Source organism: Candoia aspera, chromosome 2, assembly GCF_035149785.1.
Source record: "Candoia aspera isolate rCanAsp1 chromosome 2, rCanAsp1.hap2, whole genome shotgun sequence".
Taxonomy (NCBI): Eukaryota; Metazoa; Chordata; class Lepidosauria; order Squamata; family Boidae; genus Candoia; species Candoia aspera.
The window spans coordinates 189571764-189595053 of NC_086154.1; positions in this window are offsets into that span (position 1 = coordinate 189571764).

A 23290-nucleotide genomic window follows, 5' to 3' on the forward strand; every position below is an offset into this window, starting at 1 on the left:
TGTTAAGGAAATTTTTCACATTGTCATCGTCACTAAATGTTCTGCCAGCAAGATGCAGGTGTAAGCCGCCTAAGCAAATTAAAGTGAGATCGTGAAGGATGTTCAAAAAGTTCTATCTATAGAAGTTATTCTTCTCTGAAGTGCCTTTGTGCATCTAGCATATGCTTCTGAAAGTTTTTAAAATATTATTTTTAAAGATTGAGGTTTAAATTTAAGATGGAATATCACTGAGGTACTGGAAGAGAAGACAAGCGTTTTTGTAAGATGAGAAGTGAATAATCACTGTTTTATTTATTTTATCTGTTAATGTCACTCTTGCATGGGAAAGAAACAAACAATAGTTTGACAGTGTGTCAGAAGTGCTGATTTGAGAAAACCACTTTCAGAAAGGTAGCACGAAGGACGCTTTTACATACGATATAAGTTTATCCCACCTGTTTTGATTCAATATCTGTAAGTCTAATACAGTATGGTTATGGGAAGATGGGTGGGATTTAAAGGTGTCAATCTGATGATGGACTGTATACTGCAAGTTTGGAATTTGTCAATATATGAAGAACTTTGCATTTATCAAGCAAAGGTGTAACTAAAAAAAAATAATTCTTAGTTTGGAAAGTAATGCTGCTCTAGGCCCATAATGTTGGATTGATGATATGTACACATATCTTTCTTACTGTAGTGGAAATATTGACCAATATCACTCTGGGAGGTCAGGGTTTAATACTTTGTTTAAAAGTGAGCTGTTTTCTATACGTCTGACATATTTTTGTCTTTTTCCTTTCTTTCTTTGTTTTGGTTTTTCTTATGTGTATTTTTCTTCCCTTTCTCTTTGTTTTTTTTTAATATTAAATCAATAAAAAATTAAACAGAAGCATTAAGAACAGCATTAGACTTTGTCAGGGTTCTAGATAAAAAATCAGTGATTACTAATCCATTCAGTAGAGATTTTTCCTCAATTTTAATTTAGCCCTGCAGTTATCAGGTCTAAATTTTCAGTGAATTATTAGATATCAGGGAAGGGTATTAGGTTCTGAGGAAAAAAGTACAGCTCCAGATGGAGAGCTGGGACAAAACTTTGCCCCCTCTCAGCCCAAACCTATTCCCAGATAGAAGCTGGGGAACAACTTCAACCACGTTTGTAATTGGGTAAATTCTATAATTGGTGGTGTTGGCAGTTATAAATTTGCCTTTTTCATTGGAGACAACTGTTCTAATAAGTTTTATTCCTTTTAATTTAAAAAAAGGAATCCTGCTATGTCATGACAATTTCATCATAGCAGAATTAAGTCACCTTAATATGTTCACATGTTGGAGGACAAGAGGATTATAATGTTTGTTTTAAAAGATCTTCAATTTTATGGAACATTAAAATGGAAAACTGGCTTCAATTATGACCATATTCTGAAAAATCGGCTGACTGTGAAGTTCTATCTTTATAAGAGACAACTTCACAACATCTGGATTCCATCCAACACATTGTTTGAATAAGTAGTTTCCGTTAGTGAAATGTATTACAAATGCATGGCGTAAGAATACAGTGATGACCATGTGGACACATTGGATGGGATCTAGGCTTAGGCACTCTTAGAGAAAACCCATTTATTGCAATAAATTTACTCCACATATAATGAATCTGGATTTAAGTACAACTACATTCAGAGCTCATTAAATTGTATGATTATACAGTTCAAGGTTTTGGAAACAAATTCAGAATTTCATAGGGTACACCAGTGTTTCTCAGCTTCGGCAACTTTAAGATTTAAGATGTGTGGACTTCAACTCCCAGAAATCCCCAGCCAGCCATGCTGGGACTGTATTCACACATAGAGCCAGTTTGGTCTAGTGGTTAAGGTGCTGGGCTAGAAACCAGTGTTGGAGGTTTTGGCAAATCCAGCATGCCTCATGTAAATTCAGTCATCCCACAAGGCAATTTTGAGGAAGCTGTTTGTTTACCACTCCCACTTCCACTTTCTCTTCCTCTTGTCCACCCAGGGGGGAAGCAGCATGGATGCTGCTCTCTTCATCAAGGCCATGTGCTTGGGCCTTGATAAGGGATTCTGCCCCTTTTCTTTCACACACCTCTTGGCAGCTGTAGGGCTGAGAGTTTAGGGCAAACTATGTAATTAGAAAGAAAAGAAGAACAAAAGAACTGCATCTTTTTCCACCAAGATGGATGTAGCAGAAGCAACAACGAATAAAGTCAGTAAGCTTCTTTTTACTTATCTTAACCTAATGTGTCTAAGTGTGTGATTCTTTATGCTTGGGAGGGCTGAATGTGTAAGCATGCTCTGGCATGCTCACTGAAGCTATCTAAGATAATTTTCTGGCCCAGCTTCTAAGCTGTGTTAAGCTCTGCTCCAGTTTCAGTGGTTCTAACAGGCCACTGAATTGGCTTCAACCAGGAGACTGTGAGTTCCAGTACCTCCTTAGGCCTAAAAGCCAGCTGGGTGACCATGGGCCAGTCTCTCTCTCTCAGCCCAACTCACCTCACAGGGTTGTTGTTGTGGGGAAAAGAGGAGGAGGAAGGAGTATTAGGTATGTTTGCCACCTTTATATTATTATAAAAATAATAAAGGCAGGGTAATTAATAAATAAATCTTAAAGTGGCTACGGTTGAGAAACACTGGGGTATACTATTCTGTGGATGCCAGTTTCGTTACGAGCAGCCTTGGAAGAATAGGGAGGTGAGTCTGCATGTGTTCTTTCTCTGCCCTGAGCCCTGCATTAAAAGTTTGTCTAAAACTGCTATCTGCAGTTCAGGTGAAGTGCCTGTTGGTATCTGTGGAGGCTTTCCTTGAAATTCAGGTAGCAGTTTTGAAGAAGTGAGGCTTGTTAAGATTCTTAGGGGGAAGAAAGAGTTGAACCTTGCCATGCTATACTCCACATTTCAGAAACTGCCCAGACTTCTCCAAGACTGTGTAAATAAACAAACATTATCTGGATTTCTGCAATTAATATCACAAATATTTTGGTCCTTTCTCTATGTACTACTACGGAGCCTGCTGTAATAGTTAAACCTGATAGATGTAAACCATGGTCTCCTGTAGTGACGCAAGGGGGGCAATCAAAAAGTTACTTTCTGGCAACAATAAACTACTCGGAGAAATGATGCCAACCCTGTCCACAAAAGCAGCTCTGTAAGAGGAGAAATCATGGGTTGCTGTCAAATGCAAGCGCCTGTATTAGTGTTTTATGTTCCAGGTAGCTCATCAAAATTTCAGTGGGTGCATCACAGTCTGGATTAGGAGCAGTAATTCTGCAGAAACATGACGACTGCTGGCAACCAGTGGCACATGCGTCTGAGTCAATGACTAATACAGACACAAGATACGCACAAATCAAGAGAGTTGTCCAGCATCTTGTTGGCTTATGAACACTTTCATCAATATATCTGCAGCCAGACTGCTGATCTGGAGACCACAGCAAGCCCCTTCAAGCGTTTTTAGGAAACCACTAAATAGCTTCTCTAGGAAAAAAGGAAAAAAGAGTAAATAGCAAAAAAAAGATGGCTTTCGTTGGATAGCAGAAAGCTCAACCCAGTGGAAAGAATACATGGAGAGAGAAAAACAAAGGTCGAGTGTAGCTTTTATCAGAAAGTATGTCTAAGATTGGGGATTGCATAAGAGAATAACACAGTAATTTTTTAAAAAGCCGGAATTTCTTATATCATCCAACAGCTAAGAGTCTGCAGTGTGCTTTCCTGCATTATGGGGACAGGTGAGAACCTGAACTGTACCGGTCAGACTCAGAAAAGAAAACAGCTGAACTCAGAGAGGAAAGAAGTGATGATACCCCTGAGAATAACAGTCTAATCAACAGGAGGGATGTTACAGAGAAGCATGTAAAGTAAGACTTCCCAACAAGTCCCTGCTGTCCATTTTGACAACTGTTGCTGTCTCTTGGCCAGCTTATAGGTGCAGAAAGCCGGGGCAGGCAAAGTGGAATTCTGAGTGTTCTGTCCGTCACCCGTACACTACGAAAGTTTATCTTTAGTGTCAATTCCCCTTTCAGGGTTCTAAAACCTACTTTGAAAAATAAACCAAAACAAAATACCCAAAACAAAGAAATCCTGATTTGGCATACAGGCTTCTGCAATTCTACGTTATAGGGCTGTGCAAAATAAATAAATAAATGAACAAACATAAAACATTCCAAGTTCAAAATGGCCCTTTTGAGGGTTCAGTGCATAAGAAAATATGGGCTGTTTTGAGTGGGGCTGTAAGAGTTTTCCCCTTTAAGCATTCCAACCTCAAAACTGATGTTTGGGTTTTTCAAGAGGAAATAGGAGACACCTGTTTTCTGCCTACCCTTCTTTATTGTCAAGCCATTCTCTCAGCGACCTCCATGGGGTCAGGGGAGAAGGAGAGGGCTTTCTTCTGATATAGCTTTTTGTCCATGCATTGTGATGCTACATGCAGGTCCAAAAGGGGTGAAGCATACATTGTGAGGGCATGATGCTGCTTTTATCATTTCAGTAAAGTACCAGAGCTATGGTTACCTATGCATCCCCTGCAGCAACTACCACAAGACAGCAAACCAAAGCAGGAGGCTGCCCAGAAATCAAATCACAAGTATTCAGTGACAGCCAGTCCAAGTCTGCTCTGATCTTTGCCCAAGAGTGGGCTCATAGTTTCCATAAATCTTCTACCATCCCAGGAAGGGGGCAAGGGGTAGGGTAGGGATCTATTCTGCTGATAGACACCCTGTGGTGGGATTTGCTTAACTAGATACATCTTTCTCTGTGTATACTGTATATAAATGTATACAGGCAGACTTCACTTAATGACAGTAATGGGGACCAGAATTTTCATTGCTAAGCAACATGGTTGTAAAGCATGACATCATGTGACTGCACAACTCAGCAACATAAATTCTGGCACTCTGCCATCATTAAGCAAATCACCGTGGTTTGTTAAGCGAAGACATCATGTGGTTGCCATTTGTGACCTCCTGCCAGCTTCCCCATTGACTTCGCTTGTAGGAAGTTGGCAAGGAAGGTTGCAAATGGCGATCATGTGACTCTGCAGACATTGCAACCAACTTAAGTACAAGGACCAGTCATAAGTACCACTCATTCAGCACCATCTAAAGTTCGAAAGGTTGCTGAACTAGTGGTCGTTGAGGATCACCTGTATGTGTCTGCATCTGCATTCTTTCAGCCCTCAAATTAGTAAAGGGACCCAAAGGTGAGACATAAGTTAAGATGCAACCTACTATTTCGCAGAATTTGTCATATTTCTCCCATTTACTTAAGTAAAAAAATGAATCTAAAGTAATTCTGAAGCAAACTTATAAAGTCATTTTTTTTTTTCAATCGTACAGTAAAAGTGGGGAAAGCGAGCTAAAGCATTTTGAAACTGCCTTCCTAAGTTTATAATTCTCTGCTTAGGAGCTAAGCAAAATATCTTTGGGGACAGTTGTTACCCAAAGATAAAAATAGCCAGATGTGGTTATTTTCTTGAAGTACTTGCATTATCCATGTTTTGCTTTTTGTTTCATCATAAATACATGACATTTTATTGCTTCTACGTGCTTAGTGTAATTATGAGCTTGCAGCTAGGTGGTTTACAGATTCACTCACTGGCTTTCATTGCAAACTGCACTCATTCTTTACAGCTTTTTATAATTGTATGATTTAGTTTCATCTTTATTTTATTGATATCCTACAGAGCCAACAAGCTGTTGAACAATGGCAGTTTAAGTGCCTACTCTGAGAGAACACTGCCTGATTAAAACATCCTTCTGAACATACTTTTTCTTTTTGACATTTTTCCATTTGGTCATCACTGCACCCATTTATATCTTTACACTATTAGCTTCCGAATTCTTAAGATGATAAGAATTCCAGCCTTCAGGAAACGACACCCGCAGGATTAGGCACAGTTTCTGTATCAGGCAATGGTGGCAGTTCAGAATGAGATCCAACTGATTGATGCTACAGTTCTTAGGCAGGGTTACAACAGATTCAGTCTCTGTTAATTAACACATTAATTAAAGGATAGTTTAGATAGGTTTGCTTTAAATGAGTGGGGCAGATTAAGACTAAGGGTAAAGTGTTGCATGTCACATGGACCACAGAATATCTGCAACAAAATTCAGCACTAACCACATGATGTAGTATCAGTATGTCAAGCTGAATTAAGACTTAGTCATGATTAAAATAGATCATGTGAAATAAGTGGGACTCACTCATGATCAAATTAGGTCCAATTTGATTTCAGTGGATTTATTCTGATTAAATCTGGAACCAATCCACTATAAATTTCCGAAAGCTGTATGTGAATAAAATTTACTATGATTCCCATGAGGATCGGTACCACTGCTGTGTTCCTATGATGGCACCAGCCTTCCATGGGCTTGGAAAACCAAGTGAATGAATTAGCAGTGGAAATCCCATGGAGGAAATATGGCAGCATGGAGGGCCATTTCCCATTGGTGGGATTTGCACTTTAATTCACTTCTGAGATCTCAGGGTGTCATGTTCACCATTTCAATGTTCCTGGTACATCGTAATGTTTCGCATGTCATTTACCTGATACGTGTCTGATCTTGGGAGGGAGGAGGATTCCACTTCGGGGAGTTATTATCTGTTGGCTGTTGGTTTGGAATGTGTTTGGGTTATCTCATGTGTTCAAGGTTACTTTCCCAGGATCAGTGGAAAACGGTTAACAGCACCTGGGAGGGGGGTGCTTGCTACGGTCGGGTGAGGGGAGGGATTACGTTTTCAGCCGAGGGTTTTTAGTTTGTATTTGGCACGCTTTTATTCATTCTCAGCTTTCTCTGTATTTGCATACTATTCTTACAATAAATCAGATATCATTAAGTTCCTGCTTGTGAGTCTGATTCTGTTAGGATAGGCAATCATTACATAAAGCTGAGAATCTAAAAAAAAAATTCCGTTAGCCCCTTTCCAGATTTATTTTGTGAGGGGAAGCGCTAGTGATGAGCAACCCAAATCCACAAGCTGTGGAAAGCGAAGAGTCGAGCGAGGGGGAACCCGATTCTACAGTGGTAAGAACGGAGAGAGTCCCCCCTAGAGATACTTCGGAAGTTTGGGAGGGGTCAAGCTTCAGCCTAGGGGATGAGGAGGCTAGAGCCAAGAGAGCCCCTGAAACGACCGGCGCATCTCCAGGTGAATTGATCACCTGGGATGAAACCCAGGGACCCCTACCCGGGACGTCAAGAACGTCTTGGAAGCAGAGGTACCCGTTGTCCCCAACTGTGGTGAGAAAAGAGAAACAGGAGGGATCCCAAACCCCTGATCGTATAAAACTGCTGGAGGCTAAATTGGAGTCCTTAGAATTTATGTTCCAGAAAATGTCCATGGACTGGGGTCTGAGAGAGAGGAGAGAGGAGTCCAGTCATAGGTATTCGACTCCCTCTTCCCCCCCCTTCCCCAGAGGAAAGGAGTAGGACCCGACTCCGAGAGGAAGTAAGAGCGCCGAGGGTGAGAATTTCAAGGTCCCCTCCTCGAGAGTGGAGATCCTTGGGGGCTACAAGGAAGCCTGAGCATCCAGCTGTGACGAAGGGGCCGCCCGGAGCGGGGATAAAAGACTTTACCGTTAAGTTTGATGGAGATCCAACCAAGCTGTCGTTCTTCCTTACTAATGCAAGACGTTATATGGACGACTGGGAACAGTGCTTCCGTTCAGAAAGGGCCAAGATTAATGCCATTACCACTAAGCTCAAGGGGCGGGCGGCCGATTGGTACGTGCAGTTGTGTCAATCGGAGGCCCCTGAGTTAGAGGAGTTTGAGGAATTCCTGTGGGCGTTAAAACTACACTTTGAAGACCTGTTAGCTAAAGAAAGAGCAAAATGGGCATTGAAGGAACTGTGCCAGGGCCCACGATTGGTGGCAGTCTATGCTCTCGAATTTAAAGCGTTGGCTGGGAAAGTCGAGGATTGGTCCCAGTCCACCTTAATAGAACTTTTTAAGGACGGTCTGAATACAGAGGTCCTAAGGTGGTCACTGGGGCGAGATGATCCGGACTCCTTATATGAGTGGATTCAGCTGGCAGGGAAGGCTGAGCATGCCCAAGAAACTTTTGTTCACCGAAGGGCGATGAAATATGCTAAGCTCAGTAAGGGTTCCCACACCACTGCAACCACTGGAAAGTCCGGCCAATGTGTGTGGGAAGAGGAGAAAGAATGCCGCTATGCAAAAGGGCAATGCCTCCAATGTGGGAAGGAAGGTCACCAAGCGGTAGCGTGCCCGAGAGGAAAGACCGAGGAACATCCGGGAAAGTCATCAGGGAAGTCTCCCTCCTTACCCAGGAAGATGAAGGCGGCTTTGGCTGAGACCGAGGCTGAGAACGTCCCCTATTTTGGGGACAAGGGGGAGCCTGATCTGCTCCAGCTGGCGGGAAACGCCAGCCACCTACTTTAAAGGGCACTGCTGAGCAGGTGGTAGAGGAAGGGCACAACCACATTTTGGTGAGTGGCAATTATTCCACACTGACAGTGAAGGTGAAGTTGGGCTCCCGCACAAAAACTGTTGAAGTGTGGGCTTTGATCGATTCAGGGTGTTCACGTTGCTTAATGCACCCTGATGTGGTGGCTGCTTTGGAGCTACCCAGGTTTCTGCTAAAACGTCCCATGATTTTTACCCAGCTGGACGATTCTACGGCGGGGGGGAAGCCAGTCCACCATTCCACGGGCATGGTGGCATTGCAAACGGGCAGCCACCGGGAGGGGCTGCCCTTTGTAGTGGCACCAGTGGGGGGTCCTTTGGTCATTCTGGGGATCCCTTGGTTGGTCCAGCAAAACCCGTATATAAATTGGGTGCATAGGACTTTGACTTTTGGGGATGGTTTCTATCAAGCCCCTGGAGAAGACGACGCCTCGGAGGCTGCAGTGGGGAGGGCGGCAGCAGCAACTCCGCATTTCGCTGCCACCCCACTAGAAGGCTTGCTGGAGCAATACCAGAGTTTTGCAGATGTGTTTGGTGAGAAGGAGGCGGACCAACTCCCACCCCATCGAAAAACTGACTGTGCCATAGAGTTGGTCCCAGATGCACAACTGCCCAAGCCAAAAATCTATGCCATGACCCAAAAAGAACTGGCAGCGCTGCGGGAGTTTGTGGACAAAAATTTGGCAAGGGGTTTTATTGAACCAGCGAATTCGCCAGTAGGCGCCCCTGTTTTGTTCCAAGCAAAAAAGGACAGGACATTAAGACTGTGTACAGATTACCGCGGATTAAATGCGGTATCATTATTGAACAAATATCCTTTGCCAATAATAAAAGACATGTTAGCACATCTGGCCAAGGGGAAAATCTTCTCTAAGCTGGATTTGAGGGAGGCATATTTCCATATCCGTATACGGGAAGGGGATGAGTGGAAGACTGCTTTCAATTGTCCTCTGGGCTCTTTCCAGTACAAGGTTTTGCCGTTTGGTTTGGCGGGGGCACCCGGGGTGTTTATGCAATTGATCAATGAAGTGTTACATGACCATTTGTTCAAAGGGGTTCTGGTCTATTTGGATGATGTTTTAATCTATACTGAAACGATGGAGGAACATGAGCGTTTGGTGAAACAGGTGCTCAGCAAACTGAGGAAGGCTGAGCTTTATGCTAAACTATCTAAATGTGAATTTCATAAGACTCAGCTTGACTATTTGGGGTACAGAATTTCCGACAAGGAAATTGAAATGGACCCTGCAAAGATTCAAGCTATTTTAGAGTGGGAGCGCCCACGCACTCGCAGGCAGCTCCAAAGTTTTCTTGGGTTTTCCAACTATTATCGCCAATTCATCCAGGGGTTCGCAGAAATTGCTTTGCCTCTCACTGATTTATTGCGAACAAAGGGGCTGGGGGACACACGGAAGGTGAAGAACCCGGGAGCGTTGCTCAATTGGACACCTGAGTGCCAGGTGGCTTTCGACAAACTTAAAAGCCTGTTCACTGCTGAACCTATTCTGCAACACCCTGATCCCACTAAGCCTTTCGTGGTTCAAGTGGATGCCTCTGATTTCTCCATTGGGGCGCTTTTGTTGCAGGCAGATGTGGCAGGCTGCCTGAAGCCCTGTGCATATCTCTCCTGAAAATTTTCCGAGACGGAAAGGAGATGGCACGTTTGGGAAAAAGAGGCTTTTGCAGTCAAGGCTGCTTTGGACACCTGGCGCCACCTCTTAGAAGGGGCCAAATGTCCTTTTGAAGTCTGGACTGACCATAAGAATTTGGAAGCGCTTAGTATGCCCCGTAAGCTCAGCCCTAAACAAATCCATTGGGCTCATTTTTTCAGCCGCTTTGATTTTAAGTTGAGATTCATTCCGGGAAAGAAGAACTTCCTGGCTGATGCGCTTTCCTGCCTGCCCCAGGATTCGACTTTGGTACCTGACGTGGTGGGTACATTGTGGACAGAACCTCAGCTGGGTATGCAGGCTGTCACTCACAGCCAGACTCGTGTGCAGCTGCCCTCAGCTTCAGTTTCACCGGCTGGGGGGAGGCTGTCAATTCCTTCCCAATTGCAACAACAGTTTCTCTCCGAACTGAAATCTGACACTTGGTTGCAAGCGAATAGAGACAATGTTACATTTGACCATGGCTTCGCATGGAAGCAGAATCGTCTCTATGTCCCTGACAGTTTGCGAAGGGAGGTTTTGATCAGGTCTCATGATGATAAGGTGGCTGGTCATTTTGGCTTTGTGAAAACCTTACACCTGGTGCGGCGGCAATTCTGGTGGCCTACATTGAGGCGTGATGTCAAAGACTATGTTGCTTCTTGTCCTGTCTGTGCCATGTCAAAAAGAAAGGGGGGCAAACCACAAGGCTTGCTGCAGCCAGTAGCCAGTCCCTCCCGTCCTTGGGAGGAGATCTCCATGGATTTTATTGTCGATTTGCCTCCTAGTCAGAGAAAGACTGTGATTTGGGTGGTGAAAGACTACTTTTCCAAACAAGCCCATTTTATTCCATGTACCTCTATTCTGTCTGCTCAGCAGTTAGCCCGCCTCTTCCTAGTCCACATATACAGGATTCACGGGAGCCCCGCCCATTTGGTCACAGACCGCGGGACACAATTTACTTCCCAGTTTTGGCGGGCATTTTTAAAACTGGTGGGCACCAAACAGGTGCTGTCCACTGCGTCGCATCCAGAGACTGACGGATCTACAGAGGCTCTTAACCCTGGAACAATTTTTGCGAGCATTTGTTAACTATCAGCAGGACAATTGGGTTGATCTCCTGCCTTTCGCTGAAGTGGCTTACAACAACACTGTACATCAGAGCACAGGGCACACCCCCTTCCGTACTGTGTTTGGCCGGGATTTCATGCCCATTTCTGATCTGCCTCAACCCACTTCACTGCCTTGTTCTCCTTCCGATTGGGCTGCGCACCTGGGCGATTCCTGGCCGGTAATTCAGCAAGTGTTGGCGGATGCCCAGTCCGCCTACAAACTGCATGCTGATAAGAAGCGAGCCCTTCAGCCTGCCTTTAAAGTTGGTGATAAGGTCTACCTTTCCACCAAGTTCATTAAATCTCCTCAGCCCTCAAAGAAATTGGCTCCTAAGTTTGTTGGTCCTTTTCCCATTGTTGGGGTTGTTAACCCTGTTACCTTCAGATTGGATCTGCCACACAATCTTAGACGTTTACATCCTGTTTTTCATTGCAGGATGTCAATGAAAAACCACTGTCAACCACTCCGATCGCTGGCATGTCCAACCTACGCCTCCTGCGCCCATTATGATTGACGGACAACAGCATTTTGAGGTGAAGGAGGTCCTTGATTCTCGCAGGTTTCGTAACACCTTGCAGTACCTTGTACGATGGAAGCATTTCCCCCACCCTGAGTGGGTGGCTGCCCGCGATGTTAACTCTCCTGTTCTAGTTCGCCGTTTTCATGCTGCTTATCCTATGAAACCTGCTCCTTAGTATTTTTGGGGGGGCGGTATGTCATGTTCACCGTTTCAATGTTCCTGGTACATCGTAACGTTTTGCATGTCATTTACCTGATACGTGTTTGATCTCGGGAGGGAGGAGGATTCCACTTCGGGGAGTTGTTATCTGTTGGCTGTTGGTTTGGAATGTGTTTGGGTTATCTCATGTGTTCAAGGTTACTTTCCCAGGATCAGTGGAAAACGGTTAACAGCACCTGGGAGGGGGGTGGTTGCTACGGTTGGGCGAGGGGAGGGATTACGCTTGAGGTGAGTGTTCTTAGTTTGTATTTGGCGCACTTTTGCTCATTCTCAGCTTTCTCTGTATTTGCATACTATTCTTACAATAAATCAGATATCATTAAGTTCCTGCTTGTGAGTCTGATTCTGTTAGGATAGGCAATCATTACACAGGGTTTCTCCTGTCTGCCAAGTGGCAAGGTCCTTTCACACTTCACTTCCAACTACTCCCCCACCATCCTCCACAGTTAAGTAACTTAGCGGATGGGTAGGGTTTTAAATAACCAGTGGTGAGTATCAGCCTTGTGAGGTAGTCCAGACAGGAAGCATGCCCAGGTGAATTAATTCTACTTTATTCTAAGGCTACATTAACAGAATCTTATATTTCTGAAAGTATATTTCTCCCCTGTCATCTTTACAGCCCAAGAAACTAGGAAGGGTCCCTTCTGAGATGTTTGCCATGCCCACATTCCTGCTGTGGGCTAAGCTGCCTCTTATCCAACTGTTCCCCTGGCTGTGGCTCTTTTCCCTGTCTCCCAAGGTCATTCCCACATGCCATTACAGTAAGGAACAGGGAAGGGGCCAGGCTAGCAGCCTGAAGATATTTGCTGGATGCCATGCAGTAGCATGAGAATATTGCTTACAGTGGAAGAGTGTGAATCCAATTGTCATGTGAAAAAGGTCTACGTATCCACTAAAAGAATGAGATAGTGCAATGGAATGTCAAGGCATACAGAGTCCATGTTATAAGATGCCTTGAGTTTAAGTATGGCTAGTGGGTCTAAGCAAAGCTGTAGTTTGAAAGGTCCCTATGATAATTCACCATATGTGGAATGCAAAAATCCAGAAGACCACTGATGTGAAACGGGGGAAGGAGGAGATGTTGTCTTGTCACAGGCATCTCTCTTTCATGGGCCAGCCCTGTTTTACCATGGAAGTTGTTTCCAAACAGTGAGTCAGGTCTTCCATACATGGAAAATCCTCTTGTCTGCTCCTACTGCCACTCAGATTGCTCTTACTGTGTCTATCACAGTTTGTTCCACTGAACCAAGTAAGTCTGTGCAATTCACAGAAAGACAATTGCTTTCTTCCCATGAACCTCTGTATCAGGAAGAAAGCACATACCTACACAGGTCTCTTTTGCATGCTCCTCTGTCTTCCAGACTGCGGTTTGTGAACTGGTATATTGGAAACAACAAAACAGCTCCAAAATCCACATTTAATCTCCACTAGGGGAAGCTTACATCATCAGCAGATTGCAGTATGGAAAGACTCAAAATCAGATGAATCCACATAGAAAGCTATGTGCATGGACTATGTCAACTGCCTTCTACCCAGATAACATCTGAGCTTTGATCTTCACAAATGAAGGATGCCATTCAAGTTGATTGACTCCATTTGAAGACAACAAATATGGATCCATGAATACAAACAGAGCTTGGAGTGATTTTCTACCCAGAAATAGGCTAGTCTCATTTTGAAAGATATTTTATTTTATTTCAGGGGGGTTTGCCCAGACTTGACAGAATGATGAATGTTACCATAGATTTTTTGGCATCTATTAAATGCCTTTCAATATTTCAATTTCCATACAGTAAAATAAAGTAAGTTAAAATATTTTCTCTGGAGCCTGATGATCTATAACAAAGTAATTGCATTTCACTTACACTTTAGATAAACCTATTGTCTTGCCATTTTTCTTTGCTATTCTACTGCTTATCCTCTAATAATGCACTGGACTGTTAAAGCACAAGTTTGCAACCCCATATGGTCTGTGTTGAACTCAGTGAAACTCAGTCCTAGGAAGATAAATATAGAATTAGAATCCAAAAGATCTTCCTCGATTTCTGGTATGACTTGACTCAGGGATATTGAAAGAAAGCAATTACATCCAAAGAAAATAGCATTTAATTTGGACCTCTCCAAATCTGATGGGCATTTACAAGGCACTCAAGCTGCAATTGTTTTTGCAGACATGTGCATAAAGGTAGAGTAAAAAAAAAGTCATGTAAAAATAATGTCTGTTGATTTCCAGTGATAGTTTATGGGATGCATGGAGCTTATATTTCCAGCTCACTATCAAAACTAAAGAATAACTATATATATAAGCAGCCCCTTTAGTATTTCTATTGTGAAACTTCAAATTGCTCTTCCCTTGCATATTTCATAGTGAGGTCTACCAACCACCTGAACAACCAATAGATGGCAGTCAAGAACCTTTGCAATAATCTGGATCATTGTCACCTGGATTTTTGGTCACCTGGATTTTTACAGCCCAGATGTGGTTGCCCAAACTATACTGCTAAGACAAAATAAGATGATTCTCAACTGAACTGTGTCAGAGTGGGCTGTTTTGTGAATTGCTACATGGGGTATAACTAAAAACTTGTAAAAACTTGTAATTGCGCACTCTGAATTATTGTAGTTTATGGAATTCATTATTTGATTGGCAGTTACAGGTCGCAAACTGTCATGACTGCAGGCAGGGTCTGCAAACAGCAGTGCCCTTTGTGTGATCTGAGAATATTTCAGTATTCGCTCAAGTGGGCAAATAAATGGAATTCATAACCTCTAGAATCCAGATGCAGGGTCAAACTGCAAATATGTTAATTATAAAGCATGCAAGGCTGCCTTGAAACTAAAAGGAAAAAAAAATGGTGCAAATTGAGACTGCTCTTCCTTTTTAAAAAATCTCTCAATCTAAATTCAGGACCCCCCCCCCCCCAATAATGGTCTCTTTCTGGATTGGAATCTCACACATTAAGAGAGAGAGTCAGCTGCACATTATAAAAATAAATCATCGACAGGTTGTTAGATTTCTGTTTAAATCCATCTCTAAAATAGGAATATTCATGTCTAACCACACAGAATAGTTGTGAATTGGGTTATGTTAAGGATTTTAAATGAACTATAATTATTTATAGAACCACTATAAATAATTATAGTTAATTTAAAAGTAAACAGGAGTATTTTTGTTGGACTTCTGGACAGAAATATTTGCCTAGATGAAATAGGATTTTAGCTTGCACCATGAACCATGTCCCCTTCTGCATGCCTGACAATGGAGAAAGGCAGGTCAGAAAAGCTGTTTTGTCTCTCTGTTATAATTTTCAGAGAGCAGCATATTACTGTGACCACCATGATCATACAGCATACACTAAAGCTGGATAAATGACAGTGTATTTCTTGGTGTGGGTTGTGAGACATTGTGTTATTTTTTCTTTCTTGTGTTCCACTGATACTATGTCCTCCATTATAAGTGGGCTGGATTTATTTTCAAAAGATCTGAATTCTGTACATTTAATTAGGTCATTTGGCAAACTCTGTTTTCCTTTTCCCCCATTACTATCAACTGATGAAGTTTCAGCATGAGTTAAGTGAGAAAGAAAAAGCTTTTATTTGGTCACCATAAATAATATAAATGTTGTGGTCTTTCACACTGCACAAATGAGGATTTTTTAAATAGCTTTCCTAAAATGTTGTCCCATGCCTGCAGTGCACATTTATCACAGGGAAATTATCTGACTTATTACAGCAAGTCCGCAAGCATGCTGGCTGGGGAATACTGGGAGTTGAAGTCCACAAACCTTAAAGTTGCTAAGGTTGAGAAACACTGGTCTAGATGTTATGGTATTGGCAGTAGATGTTGCAGCTGAATTTGCAAGCTAATCCCTAATATATATTACATTCCTTGATAATTTAAAGTCCAAGGTGGCTTGAGACTTTTGTGAAAAATCGTTATCATCCCAGTTTAGCTCTATTCTTTTTCTTTTCATGAGATTGGAAATGAAGATATAGAAGAGAAGGTTGAAAATATTAGGAAGGGAAGAAAATCAGGCCTTCTGAAAGTAGATTTCAGACCTTCTCCAAGCCTATTAGAATGAATACTAGTATTAGACACCTCTGGTTACTCCAAGGACCAGATGGCTTAATTCCAACTATATCCAGAGCTTTGTGTTGTTCCTCAAGAGATAAAGGTTACAGCAAGCAAATCAGCAGAAGGTATGGTGTACAGTATATGTGACAGCCTCTTCTTTCTCTGCTTGCAAACCAGTCTGATACATGAATGCTAAGTAGTATTTCTAGTGCAAAATATCTGCAATTACAATGTAATGATAGAGCATATGGTGGTATAATTAGAGGTGTGGTAAAAATGTAAGCTTGATGCTTAGAGCCATATGCTTCCTGCCATTAAACAACATGGAGGAACCAGATGGGTGCATGTTAAATATGAAGAACAATTGGCCTGAGGAAGTCCATCTAGAAGAGAAAATGAGTTTCACCAAGCAGATCCTGCTCTATTTCAGGTCTCATTTCCAGACTTCCTCTGCTTGACAAATGCTGAAATAGGCATGGCAGCTTAGGCACTAAGATCTTGCTTAGTCCTAGTTTGGTCCTAACCTTCCAAAAGTGTTTTTGTTAAAGAAATAGGAAGAAGACAATGCCATTAGGATAATCAACAGCTACTTTCTTGCCCCAGTTCTGATCTTTGCCATACTCTGCTATGGGAATTTTCCCTGAGCCAGTTAGGATTGGACTTGCCAATTCCAATTAAAAGCTTGAAGGAAAAAGGATATTTTCTCCTATTGCCACCTGGCTCACTTGCAATAGTGGTCACTGACAATGGTTCCCCTCCTTGAACTGTTTGTCTACATCTAGTCTTCTCTCCTTGTGCTGGGCAGGAAAAGAAAACTGCTGAATGGAAAGTAAAAGAAGTTGTAATCAGAAGGGTTGCTCTGTCATATGATATATAGCTCTCCTGCAATTAGGAGTGACATTCTGATAATAAGTAGCTTGCTGCTAAAAATTACCTTGGTGGGTGATCTTCCCTGGGACCTGGATGGGAGATGTGTACACACACAACTGGTGATCCAGTTAATAGTCAGAGGGGAGGAGCAATTGAACTCATAGGTCCTCCAATGTGGGGAGTCACCTCCTCCATGCTGTTTAAGATTTACATGACACTGATAGGACTTGCCATCTGTCTAGTCTGAGATGAGGTATCCTCAGTGCATTGATTATATTTAATTGTCCATCTCTATCCCATACTGGAGATAATGTAGAAGTCTTGACCCAGAGTCTAGATGCTATGAGGAACTAGATGGGGAGAAGGAGGCTTATATTAAATCCTAATGAGACAGACCTTCTGTTTTTCTGTAAACATCTAGGCCTTCTAGAAACATTGCTTCTACTCTTTGCTCTAGACAGGGTTGTGCTTCCTCTGAAGGAGCAGATCATGGCTCCTGCTTAAACAGCAGGTGGAAGTTATGACCAGGGTAATCTTTGTCTAATTGCAGTTGTGGCAGAAGTCATGGCCTCAGCTGGACTAGGAAACCACAGCAACCATGATTCATGCCTTTATCGCCACATGCCTATGCTCTATGCTGTATGTGCAGTTACCTTATGGACAACCCAGAAACTACAACCATGCAGAAAGCAGCATATTGCCAAAGGATAAAACCCACTATTGTAGCATAACTTTGACTTCTGGGGAAGAAATGGCGGACTGAAGACGGTTCCACAAAAAGTAGAGCTGATGACTGTGGCAGAATGAAGAGTTGGCAAGTAGACTGGCTCTTTGATAATTCCTCTCTGGACAAGAAGAGGACTGGAGATTTCCCACAAGTGCTCCAGACAGCTGCTCCTCATGAGGGGACTGCAAGACAGAGGTCTCTGGCAGGTTCAGAGCTCTGCGAGATGAGGGAATAGCCATCTTGCTCAAACTGTGGTCAGTGCCTTTGAAAGGACACTAAGTTTGCAAACTTCCTTTTCTAATCACTTTTGGAAATTGCTTGTTAACTGCTTTTCAGCTATTGGGAACCTTTGGATCGACAAGTTTTACACCACTGGGTGAGTTTCATTCTATTCTTAGTGAAAGAAGTTTTAACTACAGATTTAAGGACTTAAAAAAATATTTTGGAATAAATAGCAAAAGGTTGATTAAAACTTTGATTTTATAAAGTTACAAACAGATAAAGGGCCCAGATAAATTTGAAATAAGATTTTGGAATTAATTATAAAGAATCCTTCCTGTGGGAAAACAATTTTGTTTTGAAACATAATAAGATTTTAAACATTGGACAGTAGAGAGAACTAAAGATTACAATTAAGGAAAAGAACACTTAAACTTGATTTACAGTTACAGAATGAGGCAAACTATCTTAACATTGAAGGATATTTTTGAACAATGGACCCAGAAGTTAATTTTAAAAGTGTCTGCATCTATAGATAGACTGTGTCTAAAAAATGTTATGGAAGAGGAGCAAATTCTTCCTGACAAGAGTGAGACTGAGTTGAAAGTGGGTTTCTACAAGTATGACATTGAAAAAGATGTTATACTGGACATACAAAAGAAACCAGCTGATGTCTTAATAATTAAAAGGGATACACAAATAACAAACCAGGAGAGTGACCTGGATAATTCTCCTATACTGGATTTACAAAAGAGGCTTGTTAAAGTTTTGTAGAATTTTGTGAGAAGGAGCAAAGAAATAAGGAAAATAAATCAAGTTTAATGACATTATTTGAAGGGACTATATATTAAGATTGTTAGAAGTAAAAGGAAGAAATATAAAGTTGTTTTATTTGATCAAGGTTAAAATAGATATTGTGGTGGATTTCGGCACTGCAGCTAGTTCTCAGGAAGGAGAGAGCACATTCCAGGGAGATAAGAGGATTCACAGTCCGGAAAGCAATGGTGGGAGAACCAAGAGGTTCAGGATAGCCCCACCCTAGAGTCTCCCAGGTTATTTTCCCTTAGGTCAGTTAGGGTAGCTTTAGTCTGGCAAGATTCTGTCTGTACAGTGAGAGCAAATAAAGAACTGGACTTTTGAATGCACTGACTCATTCTTGGGCTGGGCCTGACATCAATCTTGCCAGACTGTAACTCCCATTGAAGAGGGAGGAATTTTTACAGCATGGCTTCGGATACCCATGGGCCACTGGTTACTCCATGGCATTTGGCAGCAGCCTTCCTGCAGCACCAGCAGCAAGTGGATGCACAAGTCAATAACTTGCAAGCAGCAATGATGCAGATGTTGCAGCAGGTTGGGCAGAACACCCAATAAATAAACACCCAGTGCTTCTGCTGACCCATGGCAGCTTACCTGAGAAGTATGGAGGAGAAGCCGACCAGTTAAGAAGATTCTTACTCAATGTGGGATGTTCATCAACAGCAGACCTGCTGAGTTGCCAACAGATTGCACCAAGGTAGCATTTGTTTTAAGTCTGTTAAAGGGATCGGCAGCGAAATGGGCCATTCCCATGATGGAAGACAATGACCTGATTCTGAATGACTATCAGAACTTCATGGGGAGGTTCAGAGGCCATTTAGCGGATCCCATCTGGAGGGTCAGCAGTGAATCAGCAGATTCAGAAACTCAAGCAAGGCAACAGGAGAGTAAGGCTTTTCATCGCAGATTTTAAGCTGTTATCTGGAGACATCAAATGGAACAAGATGGCCCTTATGGACCAACTTAGAGAGGGGCTGAATGACGATCTTCGAGATGAACTGGTGAGGCAGGGAACCCCAGCCACCTTGGATGAACTGTACCAGCATTGTGTGGGTGATGTTATGGAATGTGTCCCTGAAGGTGGGGGGGTGATGTGGTGGATTTCAGTGCTGCCGCTGGTTCTCAGGAAAGATGGAGCACATTCTAGGGAGATAAGAGGAGGCACAGTCCGGGAGGCAATGGTGGGAAAATGAAGAGGTTCAGGATAACCCTGCCCTAGAGTCTCCTAGGTTATTTCCCCTTAGGTCAGTTAGAATAGCTTTAGTCTGGCAAGATTCTGTCTGTACGGTGAGAGCAAATAAAGAACTGGAGTTTTATAACCCTGTATGGACTTTTGCTGATATCAGGACTAAAATGACAAAGTTCTAAGGATTTATTTATAGATAAGAGATGGGATATTGGAAGAAGAGATTGTTTTTTGTATTTTAAGCGAAGGTGATAAGTTACTAAAATTGTTTATATTTGTTGTCATGAAGGGGAAATTCATTTCCTTATATATATTTCTTTTCTTTTTCTTTTCTATATTCTTATTTTTTCTTTTCTCTTTTTCTTTCCCTTTTTCCTTTTTTCCCCTTTTCTGCACCTTCTACTCTTTCTTTTTATTCTATTATTTTCAGTTGGTATTACTTTTTACTGCTGTAATTATAATCTTTAATAACATTACTATTAAAAATAATTAAAAAATTGTAGTATAACTTTGATTTTGTGGTTGCTATAAAGATTGCCAGTAGGCTTCTGGGCTATATTAGGAATGCCTTTTCCAATATGGCCCTGCCCATCTTCTCAGATGAGGTAAAGATCCCAACCCTGAGAGCGCCTGGGCCAGAAAGCAGGCCTTATCATTGGTTTCCCTAATGCTGTAGACCAGCGTTTCTTAAACCTTCTTTCTTTTAAAAATTATGGAAGACTCCCAAAGTGCCTTTATATGTATAGGTTATATTTACTGATATTTTCTGCATTAAAATTTAAAATTGATGCATTTACTGCCACTGCGGCTTCTCATGATTGTTTAATGGGATTTTAATATTGCATTACTTTTCAATTTTGATTTTGCAGACCCCTGAGAGGGACTTGGGGACTCCCAAGGGGTCCTTGGACCCCACTTTGAGAGGGATTTCTATTCAGTTATTTTCTTTTTTATACTGTTATGCTCACAAAGGGCTCCTGGTGGTTTGAGAGACTATATGTTGATGTATAATCTACATATAATTTACAGTATTGTCTTAATGTATTATTTATTTTCTGTAGTTTCTCTCTCTCTTTTTTTCCTTTTTCCCTCTTTTTTTAAAAATGATCTAATTGTGTTAATCAAGTACCGTTGAGTTTAATAGAAATTAATCTTATGATATTTTGGATTTGTTAGCTATCTGCCCTTATCTTACTGCTTATATTTGGTTTCTCTAAAAATCTGTATTATCTATAGCTATATATAATATCTATTTTTGTATTTGTATTTGGACTATTTATTTTATTTAACATAATAATAAAAATTATACTGAAAAAAATATACAACATTCTACCATTATACTGCAGAAACCAATGTGAATGGATTCCTGGAGAATCTTGTGATTGATCCTCTTATGCAAAAGTGCAGGAACAACACATGCTACTCCAGTCTATGATTGCTATGCAGTGTTGACATTCATGTTTATGCTTATTTGTGTTCTGGAGATGGGAATTGTGGGATGAAGAGAATCTCCTGCTCTGCCTCACCTGCCTCTGTCAGCTAAATGGAAGCATGGAATGGCAGCATTCTTCTATTGATCACATTCATGTACTTTAATAAAAAGATAAAGATTTCCCTTGATATTAAGTCTAGTCGTGTCCGACTCTAGGGGACGGTGCTCATCTCTGTTTCAAAGCTGAAGAGCCGGCATTTGTCCGTAGACACTTCCGTATTCATGCTGAGTCTTTTATGACTCAAGATGATTCATAGGAAGTTTGATTATGTCATAACTTTGATTTTGAATTAATGTTGTCCCTTCTGGCAAGATATCATGGAGTGGCTAGACAATTATTTGGAGGACTATGGTTCTGACTTTGTAGGAAGCACTGGCTTTTTACTTGATCTGATTAACTGCAAGAATTACTGATTGTTCTCTTCAGATCCAGCTGCAACCTCAAATGGTCGGCTTGCATCCAAAAAAGTGGGTGACTGCAAGGCCCACTCATCCCCATCCCAAGCCATTCCTCACCCAAGTTTTTCCAGCCAAAGTTCTTTATGTTCGTTCTTCTACAGGAATTGGTCTAATTAGCCATTACATTAAATTAAATGGACCCAAAGCTGCTCACTCAGTCTGTTTCTAAATACAAGATGATGAGATCTAAATCAGAGGGATTTATATTGCCCCACAGAGGAATGTATTGGCCCCCAAAGCAGGGCCACAACTAGGGTCTGTGTCACCCAGGACAAACATGGATTCCTTGCCCATTTTGGTGCCCCACCAGTGCTCATTTGGGTGCCCCACCAGCTCTGCGCCTGGGGCACATGCCCCAGTTGCCCCCCCCAGTTGTGGCCCTGCCCAAAAGGATTGCTACAATTGATCACACAAATTAGTGTCCAAAATCACAAATGCAAAACAAAGCAGGGATGATGTCTGAGCTCCAAAGGTTTTTGGTTTGGATTGTTTTTTTCCATTTCAATGCATGCATGCGCTCTCTCTCTCTCTCCATCCCAGAAGTGGGGTAGAGAGACAAGACGACATAGCAACAAACAAAACAGAAAAAAATGGAGCATCTGTAAATTCCTAGAAAGCTGTAGTTTTCAGGTAACACTGCTGAATTCTGAAACATGTTTAAGCAGAGTTTCAATGTTTATACGCTGTTGAAGGTTGTACAGTCAAAGAAGATGAACAGAAAATAATTTTTTTCTTCAGTACAGCTGGGCAGGCAACATCTGATTGTTTTAATGGTGTGCAAATTACTCAAGGAGAGAAAAATAATTACGGGAACATCTTGCAAAAGTTTGGGGAATGTTGCATATCAAATGTGAGACATCTAATAGATAGATATACGTTGCACAGAAGAATTCAAAATGAGGATGAGGATGAATCTAACCTGTCCTCAGTTGGGCAGTATTATTTCTAACATGAAGGATACTCTGCCTGAGGAACAATATTCAGATATTTGCCAAGCAAGTTGGCAAGCTGGGCACTGTTAACATAAGTTTAGTAGCAGAATTTAATTTTACAGTTCTACCACCACCCCACAAAAGGTTTCAGTGGTAGCAATAGGATGCTTCAGAGAGGAATCAGAGAGCTTTTTGGCTTTAAATATTATAGAAGAATCAGAGGAACTCAGTCAATGGATCAACTCTTCGGTGACTGTTGAAAAAAAAGATGGATCTCTGAGACAGCGAATGGATCCAAAGGAGTTAACCAATATATCACAAGGCAGCATTTTCCATTGCCCACTCAAGAAGACATCTTAACTGACTAAAAGGTTTTTTTTTTAATTTTATTTTGGATGTCTCTTCCAGATTTTGTTTTAAGTCACATTAAACAAGAAAAGTTAAATCAATTTTTTTTAGTCTTGGATAAGCCTAAAATAGTCATAGTAACACAAAAAGAGAGATAAAGTAAGAATAAATTTAAAATATAAAACAAAAATAGTAAGTGAAAATAAAGTATTTAAATTAAAAAAAAACTGTTTGAATTAAAATGTGCACCTA